General features: G+C 36.6%; 2 long non-coding RNA genes and 1 pseudogene across 3 annotated transcripts; all 3 read left to right on the top strand.

The window, feature by feature from the left end:
• Positions 1 to 7,227: 7,227 nt before the first annotated feature.
• On the top strand, positions 7,228 to 8,321 carry LOC108828984 (uncharacterized; annotated as a pseudogene).
• A 423-nt stretch (positions 8,322 to 8,744) lies between these two features.
• On the top strand, positions 8,745 to 9,767 carry LOC130494601 (uncharacterized). The gene is made up of 2 exons (XR_008944864.1): positions 8,745 to 9,316; positions 9,402 to 9,767. It is a non-coding gene; the product is annotated as an uncharacterized LOC130494601 (long non-coding RNA).
• Positions 9,768 to 11,295: 1,528 nt separating this feature from the next.
• Positions 11,296 to 13,987, top strand: LOC108828979 (uncharacterized). 2 transcript variants are annotated; one of them, XR_001945890.2, is made up of 6 exons: positions 11,296 to 12,176; positions 12,328 to 12,391; positions 12,498 to 12,646; positions 13,021 to 13,078; positions 13,157 to 13,206; positions 13,345 to 13,987. It is a non-coding gene; the product is annotated as an uncharacterized LOC108828979 (long non-coding RNA). The 2 variants fall into 2 exon arrangements; XR_001945889.2 differs by having other exon boundaries at positions 11,304 to 12,391.
• Positions 13,988 to 14,284: the final 297 nt, after the last annotated feature.

The raw sequence follows: 14,284 nt of genomic DNA, 5'->3' as shown, positions 1-14,284 counted from the left end.
AAGCTTGATAACCCATAGTTAACCTTGATCCTGAAGAGAAGTCAAGTCAAAGACTGTACGAGAAGTACTTTGGGTTCTCTGATCATACGGTGTTGAAACAACTCAATGAATTAAAAACTGGTGTTGGTAGAAACATGATGGAGCTGAGTGTTTACGGAACTGTCTTCAAAGTTGGAGCATCATGATATGTTTCGGGGGTTGCAGGTTTCTGTAAAATGCAGAAAAATATTTAGCAATTTTATCAGGTTCCCAAGAATATGAACAGAAAGAGATCTATCAAGAGAGAAACAGAGAGGCTGTCTGATCTGGTACTAGTTTGCAAGTGGCTAATATTAAGATGAAGAATTGTGGCTGGGGGGAAGTCTTGGCTGGATAGATATACATGGTCTCAGTGTACTTTGAATTTTTGCAGGCAGATACTGTATTTTTGGGTTGTGATCAGATGATGAGACGTCAAAACACTGGAACTACAACACAAGCTAGACCCGATTTCATTGGAGATAGTTTATTTTTGTTAGCGGATGAGGTGTAGAAGGTGATTCGGCAAGCTGGATTTCATTCCTTTTCCCATGACGTGTTGCTTGAATACTGTTGCTTGAACACCAAGTTTAGTTTAAAGAAGTAGGTTAACACAAAGGCTAAACTTCTGAGACAAAGCAACTTTGAGATGAAGATGAGTTGCACCTTTCAGCACATGACAATGGATCTTATTAGAGTTTCGTGGTGGCTGTGACATGGACGGTCTTGTTTTCGGTCATCTGCGAAAGGATATGCAACCATAAAAACATGATAGTCGTTGGTCGCATGCTGAAAAAGAGAGGATCGTCTTGTTTTTCAATAAACTCTTGTCTACATGATTGATGATATGTCTCTGGTGAATGTGAAGCGAACAGTTTCAGGAAAAATGAGGATATGGAAGACGCCATGTATTATTCATGAAACAAGAAAACTCATGCTAAGCACTTGGATCGGGATGGTTCGATCTAGACAACATGTTGAGCTATAGAAGAAATGGTTGAGGCTTCACTTGGATTGGCTTTTGGAAGGCAGAGAATGCAACACGAGGAAATGATTGCTCAGAATTGCTACTACATTAGCAAGACACTGTTCTGTGCGTACGACAGGCTTTGATCCTGTGCTATTGGCGACAGCGGTGTCTGGTTGATGTCAGGATAGCTGATTCTAAGTGATTCTCATCTACGAAGGCTCTTGTTATTTTTAGAGAAGTTTGAGTCATATATTCTCTTTTCTTGGAGGCAAGGCAGTCAGTTTTTTCTCAGAGCTGATTCAGATCAAGTTTGCATTAGAGATGCTGGTGGAATAAGATGATAGTCTGAAAATTACTTGCAGACAGCTGTTTTGGATACTGTTATAAACAGAGTACGACAGGGAAGACATGTTCCAATTAAAACTGCTGTGTCAATGCATAGGGATGCAAGGGAACAACTAAATCTTAAATGTGAAACTGTGAGAAGCGTCATCAGTTTTTCTGTGTTGTTTTAACTTAGTTGTGCACTCAAGCAGGGAGAGATGGCACTAGTACATCTGATGTGCGTACTGGGAGAAAGATGTGTGATGAAAATAAAGCTAAACACATGCAAGAGTTATTTTCCAGCTAGGATCAAGGGAGAGGTTTTGGCGTTTGGTTCTGAGAATTTATATTGAAGAATGTGGTTGGGTTGAGTATTACTTGGATCTGATACACGAGACTGGTTGGATGTCAAAGAAGGTAATAATGTGGTCCACTACTTTGGCTTTACAGGAGCTAAGAACCTAATGCTTGAGTATCAAACTAAATTAAAAAGGGAGCGAATGAAGATGATTGATTTTGATACTGAGATAAGATACTTCCAGATGTTGTACCGAGAAGCATTGAGAGTAGTGTTTGGATTCTAAAACTTAGTCACCAAGGGAAAGATTATTAGTGTTGTGTTGACTAAATTGAGAAGGTGCTTGGATTCTAAAACGCAGTCATCAAGGGAGAGATTGAAGATGTAGTGTTGACTGGTTTGAGAAAACGCATGTAGTAGTTTGTGTACTAATCTTGGAGTAGTACATGAAGTGGTACAAGAAGTCATTCACGAAGCTGAGCTGTGAAGCGACTGCTGAGATACATAAGTGGACAACATGGGCTCGGCCTAAACAAGTCAGGACGTGGCTATTGAATTGGGTAATCATCTTAAATAGTACATTTAAGATGAGTAAGAACTTCCATATTCTTGAAAGAAGAAAAAGGAAAGATTGCTTAGAACCCAAGATCTAGGGTTTAGCAACCACATAAATAACAGGAGGCCGTCAAAGAAAAAAGCACACGTCCATGGTATTATTGAGAGAGGCACACAGGTGTGTGGCGTCGTCCCACCAGACAGATGGTGAGATCTGTTGGTGGTTTAATTGTAGAGAACTATACTCTTCATAGAAAGATTGAGTAGTAGTTGCTCTAACCATTGTAATCTAGATAAGAGTGGTAGGCACGGGTGTGTGCTGGATACCATATAGCAATTGTAGGTTGCGGCCTTTTCTAGTAAATGGTTTCTGGACGTGGTCCCGGGGATGTAGGAAACGAACCCCGTTAACAAATCTCTATGTGTTCTTTACTTTATGCTCCTATATGTTTTATATGCATTAGAACACGTAAGACTAGCCACAATATGCATTAACAGAAGCCTTGTCACAACGGTCTCCCTACAACTACCAGCCTTCAATCCGACACCGGAAGTTGCGAATTCTCCAATAGTGCACCGGATTTGATAGTTAAAAATTATTAAAAAAATCTGATGAATCGAGGGTTTCGGAAGGAGGCAAATATATAGTGAAAGCAATAGAAAGTTAAGGATGGGAAGCTCAAGGGATGAGAAAATAGTGGGATTCTATTATTGATATCATCATTAAGAACAATGAGTAAATCGCTTGAAACGGGCATACTACCCTAACGGCAACTGTGTCTGGCGACCTCTAAGAAACAAAAGAAAGGAGATGATGGATTAAACTTATCTTGTAAAATCCATTATTCAATAACAATCGCAAATTAAGGGTAAACGAAAGTTGCGTCTTTGTTCAGAAAGATAAGCTGATGTGTCAGCAAAAGCCCCTATGATATTGATGACGTGGAAGGCTGAACAGCCAAAGAAGACAACTTTATATATATAGATTTAATTATTATTCATTTTCTTTATATTTCATATTTACTTATTATTATTTTTTAATAATGTCAGCTGGCTTCTTTTGAAAAATATTACATTTAGTTTTTTGAAAATAATAAAAATGTAAACTAAATATAAACTGTTCAACAATCTCCTCAAAACTATAAATTGTTTGAGTCTTCCAACAATCTCCTCAAAACTTGTCGTTTTCAGGTCAAGAAACTGTTCAATTGAAGCAACATTCTGAATATATCTTTTCCTTGGTAAGCTTTTCAAGAACTTTTTCACAACCTTTGATTCATCAATCGTCTCTCCCAAGGCTGCTGACTTTGATGTGATCTCAGAAAGCTTTCCCACGAAAGCATCAATGTTATCTCCATCGCTCATCTTTAGTTTATCAAAATCAGCCATCAAGGTTTGTAGTCTAGCCTCTCTTACTCTCTCTGCTCCGAGATTACGCGCCTTTATTGCATCCCAAACATCCTTTGCAGTGTTAACGACACCAATTTGTAACACCAGGGCTTCCGGTATAGATTGAAACAAGAACGCTATCGCCATATTGTTCTTTTTCATATCCTTGCTTCCAGGGTCGATGGTTTCCCACACCTCGCTAACCTTAAGAGCAATCGTCATCTTGATGCTCCATACGGTGTAGTTAGATGCAGTTAGCATCGGGAATTTGACAGCAGAGTGTCCTGGTTCTTTGTTCTTCTCGATATCAGGTTTCTCGTCCGTCATAGCTGTGGATGCTTTGTATTAGTTGTTGCTAAGATCTTTGTATAGCTCTGATACCAGATATTGAAACACAAGATTAATAAGAATTCTTTCTCTTATTCACTCAATCAATCAATAGCTTTAAGAACAAACCTCTTAAGCTTTTAGGTCTCAACAATCATAAAACTCTGTCTATCATCAAAGCCACACTCGGCATATATATACTCAACACTTATCATAATCCTAGTTGGTAAACACAATATATTAATGACCTTTATCCTTCAAGATCATTATCCAACTAGGCTTCATGTTTATCTTATCTCTTAAGGTTCAAGTTAACTCCAACATTAGGTTCTGCAGAATTTTCACTATGTCACAATCACTAAGATTATATCCGAGCCTTTTATATCTGGTCCATCTCCTGACAGCTTTGTAATTGTAACTTGGTCTTGTTAGCTGAGCAGATGTATTTAGAGGGATATATTACATAAGCCCGTGAACAGTCATAAACATAACATCTGTCACAGCCATTAACGCTGCGTACAAACCATATAGACAAGTGAATACTAGGAGGAAAAAGTATGACGTAAAATAATCCGATAGTTTCAGCCAAAAAATACATTGAAATTAAAGAAAAAAATAAGTAATTGTCAAACGAATGAGGACTAAAAGAGAACCTTGACGTAGAAAAACGTATTGAAGAAATGACATCTAAAGTACTTTTGAGGATCTCTACTTTCTCTCTCTCTCTTTCAGCAATTCGAGATAGAGATTCATGACCTATAAAAAGAACAAACTGAAACACCATATATCAATGCAACAAAGGAGTTTAAGAAAACATATGAAAAATGAGAAAACAGAATAACAACCACATCATCATTAAGCCAAGCACACAGTTTGAGGCATTGTAAAGACTCTCCACGAATTTCAATGCCGGAATTTTTATGCAAAACCAAGACCTTCATTCTAAGAGCAGGGGCAATACAATTGGTAAAATTCCTAAATAAGTCAATCACATGATGACTTGGTGGAAGCTTCTAACAAATACCTATTTCTCATAGAGAAGGCACTTTTGACTTCAGCTTCTTCCTCTTATTTGAGCGGGGTAAAGAGTTCATGAGATACCTTAAACAAATCAATAAAACAAGTTTCATTAACAGAAAACATGACAACTGTTCGTAACAATGTGCTTTGTAGACAAAATACAAACCAAACTCAATGTTAAACAACTCTTGATTCTAAACATCACTCTAACATCCTAAAGGTAAAAGTAGATACTCTATAACTGTTATTTGCATCAACTAACACTGGAGCAAGAAGAGTAGTATAATCACCATCTCAGCTCGCTTTTTCTTCAAACAAGGAGATCGAAGTATCAAGGGTACTCTCAAATAGCTAGTAGTTTCATCAATTTGGTCGGGGTTAGTAAATCTTCAAAGAACCGGTACAACCCAATGTACTTTCGGGTTCGGGTTCCAATAAGTTATTCGGGTTAAAAGTACCTGATTTATACCTACTTTGTAACCAAAACATAAGTAAAAATCGGTTTTTTGGTTTTAAAATACTTGATTTGTACATATTTTGTAACCAAAATATAAACAAAATCAATTCAAATCAAGAAAGGAAAACCTTGATCTTTCAAAATCAAATGAAAGGTAAATATATTATTGATAGAAAGAAAACCAAATAAATGAAAACATAAAACGAAAAACTAAGTTCTCCTGAAATTAGAAACATTGTTCAATGAAACAAAACAAAAATATAAAAACTTCAAGCTTCAACCGCCAACTTCAACCATAAGTCTTCATGTAATACCACTGACCTTCGTATAATAGATATTTATTTTAGATGTTCAATATATCTAAGTGTATTTTGGATAAATATTAGGAACTGAGATCATGTTTGGTACAAGATCTTTTTGGGGTTTTGAATATTTCGAGTTCTATCGGATATCCATTTAGATTCGGGTTCGGTTCGAATAATACCTACAACCCAAAATACCATAAAATAAGATCCATTCGTTATTTATATCGGGTTCGGATCGGTTCAGATCGGTTCAATTTCATTTTTATCGGATCGGGTTCGGTTCGAATTTTTGGGTTTGGTTTATTTGCCCAGCCCTAAGCAGCTTGTTCCAAGCTTTAATCTTCATCAACCAAATCAACCACTTCATGTATGGGTTTGCTTGATAAATTTTTTGCTTCATGACAAATCCCTACACTTGGACAGCAAACACTTGTTGTCTTCGGAGTAGGACCTGAATCTAAGAAATCCTCTGAAACGGGCGTGAAATTCTCAGACTTTATCTCTAGAGTGTCTAGACTTGTCCGAGAATCTGTCTTGACTCACGATGCGCTTTCGTTTGTTAGCTGCTGCATAAGCCATGTTGGGGGGGGGGGGGGTCGAAATCGGTGAGGAGAGTAGAGTAGCCCTCTCAAACGCAAGCCGTTCGTCTTGTTCGCAGAGAGACTAGGGTTTATGAGTCGCCAGCAGCCATTTCAAAAATTCAATACTTTCAATAAGAGCAAGTTGAAATACAATTTTACGATTACAACTCATTAGTGTTTGTAGAATTTATGCTATTAGGCAGAGCTTTAGTTCAATTGGAATTTAACTCGCCAAACCGTACCAAACCAAAATTTGGTTAGTTCTTTGTGAGAAGTTTGGTTCAATTCGGTCGATTTATAAAAAACTGAAGTTTAGTTTTGTTTGTTAATTGATTAGTTCGGTGTTTCAAAAAAATAAATAACAACTTATATTAATTTACTACAATTAACATAATCAAGACTAACCAAGAACAACAAGAGAAAAATTATTAAAGTAATTAGAATCTATAGAAGAAACATTACTATTAAACTCATCATAAAAGTTTTTTAATATTTTATCGTCGGCAAAATTTGATGATATAATAATTAATTGTAGGATTTCAAGATATGTAATTTTTAATTTTCAAACGTTTTTATTTACATCTTCTTATATCTATATATATATAAAGAAAAGCACTCTCTTCTTTGAGAGTGCCACGTCACTAATTCAATTGCCCAGAATGCAACACCTGTCCAGTTTGTAAAAACACACCGTTTCATTTATTTATGTTTGTGTTACGTCTGGGCTTTCGTTTTTTGTTGTTGTCACAGTTTTGGTTTATAAAGCCCAATCTTTGAAACAAAGAGTAAGTCATTACCTGAAACGCAGAGTTTTTGATTCCTGTTCTTCTTCCACACTGAATCGAGAAGGCTTCTCCTTCGATCTCAGATACCAGCTATGGAGTTTTGAGATTTTCAATCCACGTGATGATTCGCTTTGTAGATCTTCAATTTCGATGTTTTGCCTTCTTTTTTATCAACGGAAACGTTAACCATAATGGATTTTTACTCCCTGCTCTATCACTCGGAATCTGTATATATACGTCGCAGGTGATATTTCTTGGCAAATCACTTTGAGATTTCCTATTATTACTTTAAAGTTTTTAATTTCTTTGACACTTCTGATTTCTGATTAAGTGATTCCTTGGATCTTTTATTACTTTCCTGTTTCCAGTTTATTCAAATCAGTTAATACTCTCTTTAACTTCCCTTCTTTCAGCTTTTTTTTTTAAATCACAGGAAATGGCGACCTTCACGCCGCTCTCGGAACCACCAAATGGCAGGTTTTCATTCTTTCACTCTTTCTCTGCTCTCATTTGTGTAACGTTTATTGATTGTCGGTATCGTTTCTCTGTAGTTAGATGAATTCCAACGAGCTGTTCAATCTAGCTACGACAATGGTTTGAAAAACGAAATTCGAGACAGGCATCGTGAGAGTACTTTCGCTATGGAGACTCAGGTCGTGAAGATAGAGAAGTCTCACAAAGAAGCTAGCAAAGGAACTCCGAGACAGGTTCGTTTGGACGAAGATGATCAAGATGATCATAATGAGCTTGCCCTTTTCTTGGCTGAACCATCTGACCCTGAAAGGAAACAACTTTCCACAAATGGTGTAAAAGTAAATCAGCTTCAAGGACATAGAAGGATGGCGAGTGCTACTGATGATATCGGTGCTTGGATTGCGGTTTCTGATGATGGGGTACTCCACAGCTTTGACGAGCCGTTTGTCCGACCTCCATGAAAAGTTCCCAACTTCTCTGGCTTCTTGAACTATATGGAGTCTGGCTCCAAAAAATCCGTTTGAAAGTGGAAGGCCTTAGATCGTCAAGGAGACTCTGATACTGCACTGTTACCTATCCAAACTAACCAACCAAGATCTTCCAACGTAAGATTTTTTCCCTTTTGTTTACAGATCTCTTACTAAGAAGCTTTCTTACCTTTCCAGCGAAATGAATGTTTTGATAGGGACAAGATCTGTATGGAGTGCGAAGAGGATTGTTTTAAAAAGCAGCTTCGCGGTTGGTATGGAGTTATGCAGAGGCAATCAAAATGGTTTCAGTGTCAAATCCGTAGCAAATCCGTTCAAGCTGCAATTTAAATTCTTCTTTTACGTGTTCGTATAGGTAATATATTTTCTCTTTGCATTCATACATGTGTAATAGAAACCAATGCTTAAGACTTATAAGATGACCTGTTTGTCATTGCAGTGGTAGTGGAAGATCACATATGTAGAGAAAGACAGGTACGGAGGACCACGTAGAGTTCATAAGTTCAGCATAATCGTAATAGAGTGATCATTTCGGAGGTAGCTTAGTTCTTTTATAGCCTTTCAAATGACTTGAAATTTTTGCCAACTCCTCTTCTCTCATCATATCTTAACATGACCTGAAGAATGCAAAATCCATTGTTGATTGGTTGACTGGATATATATGTGGAACCACAGTTCGATTTTGCCCTGTGAAATATGAACAGTGCAAGGAATCTCCAAGACAACTATATTACAGTATGAAAGACGGTATGATTCAATTGCATAGATAATGAATAGTCGTATATTTGCAGTGAACTTTTTAGTCGACTTATGTGATCAAGTTCTTGAGATGAGATAGTGATTATGTTATAGACTTTGCCTGATTAATCTTCATCTCCTTTGATCTTTCTTGGGTAGTTCTTATGATCTTATCAAACCTCTGGGTTTACAATGTTCTCATCCTCGCTCGATTTACCCGTCCCTGTCTCATTTGTCTGTTGGTTAAATTTGCTTCACATTTTAATTGCATTACGGATTACAGGTTGCTGACTACTATGGAGATAAACTCCATTTTGCTTAGGCTAAAGAGATCGCATGAAAGACGAGTTATGCAAAAGGAGCACATGAGAGGTTAGGCAGGTCCAGTGGTAGATAATCTTCTCTAGCTATTTTTTCAAAGTCGGTGGTGAGATTGGAGGAGAATGGTTACCTTAATCATTATAAAGGTGATGTTTGTGAGTTATTTGTGCTTCTTGCAATGGCTGCCCTCAAACCAGTGAACTCCAAGTAAATTCTCTGATTTGACTTAATGTGCTTCTTGCAATGGCTGCCCTCAAACACAAGAGGTGATGTTCTGTGATTTTTAATTTCTCTGATTTGAGATTAGTGTGCTGCTCTGTTTACAGATTCAGTTGACTTACTTTGATCCAGGAAGCTAAGTAACAACGACACCAATCTCATTTTCTGACTAAAGATGCAGGTGGGGTGTTCAGTCCTCTAATTCAGGTTGTTCTGCTAAGAACAACATTTGCGCTTACACGTTTCAGTATGTGGATGGAAGTGGCACCTCAGGGTTCTTCTTCTCTGATTTCTTGCAGTTTGACATACGTTTGATTACTATGACTCTTGGCCAGACATATTGTCTCATTCTTGATTAAGTGCTCTGCTTTTCACTGTTATCTTCTTGCATCGCTAAGACAATGATGAGCCCAAGGCTCAAGCTTTTTACCAATGTCACCTTCCCACTTGGCTCAAAGAATTTTTTTTTAATATACATGTGGTCTATGGATTTAGATTTATGAACTATGGAACACATCTGATTCCAAATTGTTTCAAAGGAACACGTTTGAGATTTTTTGTGTATCTCTATCATCTATAGATTTCCACTACAAATAAGAAATAAACAGAGCTTAACGTGACTGCTGCGACAAAAATAACTATGAATACACAGGAATTGAAAAAAAAAGAATTGATGCATGGAGATAGTTCCTTTACCTTGACTGTTGAGAAAAGTGCCTGCAGTTTCGGCACTGAAGTGTCAAGATGATCTTCTTCGTCATCTTAGCCAGTTCAACTGATAACACAATACCCATCACCCTTAAAAAAATTCTGACACAAAAAAACATAAAGCAAAATAATCCCAACTTTAAAAACACCAATAAAATATTTCATATGATTTTGATCTGAAAGGGTCAAATACAGACTTATAAAAACAACTCAGCCCCTAAAACTACTAGATGAATGGCTCACTACATTGATTAAGAATAACTAAAAATTGCTCAACAGATTTAACTAACAGGTCTAATTCAAACACACAAAAACAACCTGTAAGAGAAGAACTGACTATTGTACCTTTGATGACTTTGGTTGTCTAGGATGTATAATTTGTTCAATAACTTTACAACTGCATCCATGCTATTTGGAACGCTCCACCAAAATTTTACCATCTCCCTGGAACACTGTCTTTACGACATTTACATGATTCAGTTTAAAGCACATGTGATAATTGCATATATTGGTATCGATAATGATCTGTCACTCATGTAGAAATTGCTGCACCATTAGCTCAATAAACACGGCGGTTAAACGTCTGCTTTACAAGTCTTTACCAGAGAAACATGTGAAAGCTCAAACCACAAACGAGCTGCCATTTCAATGTAATGGAGACCAACTGCAACAATTGCTTCTACTTCAAGCAATCCAAGAAATTCATACCATCCCTTAGAATGACTTTGTGGGATCAAAGCTAAAACTGCTACAACAACACGCAGTATCAAACATATCTCCCACAACTTTTTACAACAAAATAATACATGGATTGTTTAATCATTGGAGCCATTTTGCAACGAAGTTTTGGATTTCAAAAGTCTACACAGAACTAAAAAAACTGGTTCAAGTTAACAAAAAAAATAATAAAAAAACTGGTTCAGACAATACTAATCAATTAAAAAAATAACAACCAATTGAACAACAAACAATGCATACACAGAATTTAATATTTTAACCGAAAAACATAGATAAAATTGCTGTAAAATAATTATGAAGCTTAATTCTATTTAAAGTAAAATTAACATAAATTTTAAAATAAATTTGTGCTATCAATTTTACTCGCCCGCCCGCCCGCCCGTATGGCGGGTTTACCCTAGTATATACCAAAGAAGAAGATTATTCTCTTTTCCTCTTGCCACCTCATAAAATAATTCAAGGTGGTGGTGACACGTGTCGAATTTAAAAAACGCACCGCATAATTTATTTCGAGTTTCATCCAAGTTTTTGCGTTGTTGGGCCGTTTCATTGTGAAGCCCATGGCGTGCTGGAATCAACATTTCGTGATGAAACGCGACGTAAACCATTAAAGTTAACGTGAGTGTTTCTTCGCGTCTCCAGAGCCACTTCCGTTGCGCAGTCGATCTTTCGTCTCCTTCGTTGCGTGATACCAGTAACCGACCATTAATCGACCCACGATCTATATATATAAAGAGAAATCATGCTATCTGTTGGTCTTCTCACCTTCACGGTTCTGATTCTAACGTCGTCTCTCTTCCTCTTATAAGCAATTCTTCTGAGAATTGTCTTTTCCTCTTCTGTTCGTCGGTATTCTGAGTTGGGCTTCAATATTTTCTGATACAATCGATTACCTCTTGGCCTCTCCACCTCCTACTGCGAGAGCGGGAGACTTGCCGCAGAGACCAACTATGCCGGAATCTGAGATGTAAGGCCATGTGGATCTTCGACATCGTCTAGAAGCTCCTCACAAATTTAGACTACTACATGGCTCATGGTTACAGATACGATCTCTATTATTGACTGTTGGATCTTTATCCGTTATAAATCTGAAGTATTGAATCAGATATTAAACATAAATCTGTTAGCGTGGTATCTTCTCCACATTGAGATCCCATTTACTGATTAAGATAACTGGTTCTGTTGTAATTGCATCGTTGTTGTTCATGGCATATCGATCGGTTTGACGGAATTATTTTTTTGGTTGAGCATATATCAAACTGAAATCATCTGTTTAAATGGTCCTGTCGGTGTGTCGGTGTCTTCAATGGAGTTGAGAGATGATTGTGATGTTGAGACTGATAATAGAAGTAATAGATGATGTATTTGTGATTTCTAAGAAGTCTAATTTGGATTCAACCAAATATCAGAGCTGTTCTGAGATTCAAGTCAAGTCTGAAGCCGAAACTTCTGTTAACCCATGTAAATGAATTGCTATCTCTTTATGAAATCGTCTAAAGTGCAAGCTGGAGATATGTTACAACTGAATTCACTCACTAAAAAAATGCTCACTGCATTTCCATATCTTAATGACCAATCCCATGATGCATATGTGTAACTGTATATTTTCCAGTTTATGAAGGCAACTTAATTCATGGACAAATAGAAGTATGCAAATAGACTCACACCAGAAAGAGGTATGTTCTTACACACACACTTACGCTTTGTATTCTATTGTGCATAGAGAAAACTTCATATGTTTCCCAACTTTCTTAAGAAACTTCACCATGGTTAAATTTTCAGATGAAGCTATCAAGAATTGTGAGGTGACCATGGTTGGAAAAAAATCGTTATTTGTCATTTTCTCCAGGCTCTTTTACTTGGAAGAAGGCCTTGGAGAAGGTCAACTTTGTGTCTTCTTCCGCAGCAATCACTTAGATACCATGATAAACGTTAGTGATTTTTTTTCCCCTGTTTTTAAAAATGATTTCAATATCTAGATTTAAACACAACCGTCAGAAAGGTGAAATCTTATTTTATCTTCTTTTCTGTGCTCCTCATTTTACAGAATGACAATGCAATTTGATCTGGTTACTTATCAATACTATTTGACGTAGTGAGATTTGGTTTGGGATAAACTAAAATATGTATTTGGAATTATTATGTATTAGTTATCGTTTGTAAAGGGAATATTGTTTTTTTTTATGTAGTCAAGTCTACGACTACAAGTGCTATTTGCTATGCATAGCAAAATTGATTACTGTATTGTATTGTTTCAAAATTTTAAGGTTAATGTTGACTTTGTTTTTGTGACTGGTGACTTTAGAGTCTTCAAGTGTGTCGGTGGAAGATGGGATCAACATGATGCAATTAGTAATATTGAGGTATGAACACTTCATATCTTGCTTCTCTACTTATCACGTTAACTTTTTGGCATTTAATAATTTTAATCTTTTCATCAGGATTATATCTGCATCATCAACAATTCATCAGAGGAAGGCTTAGAGATTGAGTAAGTATCTCCTATTTCCTGGTCTGTCATTTGTTTAGTGTGCATAGGCGAAAATATAACGACAAATGTAATACCTCGGTTCTGTTGAATTGCATCGGTTTTAGCGTACTGGTTGATTTATTTTTTGGTGGAATATAGGTCCGAAGAGCTCCAGCTTTTAAAGCGAGCTTGAGACTGTACAATGCTTTAAAAACACTTTGGTTCTCTATCGTTCTGCAAACCGGTCGGGAGGGCCAAAAGAGGGTCACCAAGACTAATCGCCGAGACGCCACTTACTACGATATATTAATATTGGGTTAGAGCTTTAGCACAACAAAATAGATTTGATGGTTTATCTGCTTATTTGCAGGTGTCCCAGTTTATAGATATGAACGTTGCTGACAAAAGTAGTGGACACCATGTGCTTGCAAAGGGGAGATGTCAAACTGAGGCGCTCTCCTGTATGATTAACTGAATCTTAACGACGCTCTGATAGCATACCAAACAGCCACAAAAGCAGCGGTTCAGATTCAGGAGCGTTTAGGGATAAAACGTTGAAAGCGGCACAGTCAAAGTTTATCCACTTTACCAACATGGGAGAAGAGGCTAAGAGCGTATGATGAAGTTACAGACGTTATGCATAGGAATGTTATTTAATTAGTGACAAAAATAAATAAAATTCTCATGGAGGACTAGACAATGAGAGTATAATATTCTCATGGTATACAAAAATAAAATTAATAATAATAATCCTATAATAGAAAAATTAACGTAAGGTAGCTAATTTTTTAGCACACCTTTGTGTCAAAAGCCAAGAAATCACTAGAGTCAATCCAAAAATATATAAAAAGGCAAGTAAATAAAGTAAACATTTTAACCATCTACGACATATTTTTAACAGATTTTCAACATACAAACAGGAAACTAGTTCTCATATCTATACCAAAACAAGATTCTAATTTAATAAAACTTAATGAATTACAAAATAAGAACTCTACAACACATGAAATGAGAGGAACAAATATAAATGACTTATAAAATTTAGAAACAATTATTCCAAGCAAAGTATTTGATATGATAGGGTATTAAACTCAAGTAA

The sequence above is a fragment of the Raphanus sativus genome, chromosome 4 (genome assembly GCF_000801105.2).
Source record: "Raphanus sativus cultivar WK10039 chromosome 4, ASM80110v3, whole genome shotgun sequence".
Taxonomy (NCBI): Eukaryota; Viridiplantae; Streptophyta; class Magnoliopsida; order Brassicales; family Brassicaceae; genus Raphanus; species Raphanus sativus.
Note: the sequence above shows the minus strand (reverse complement) of the source record. Positions and strands in the feature narration are given on the sequence as shown.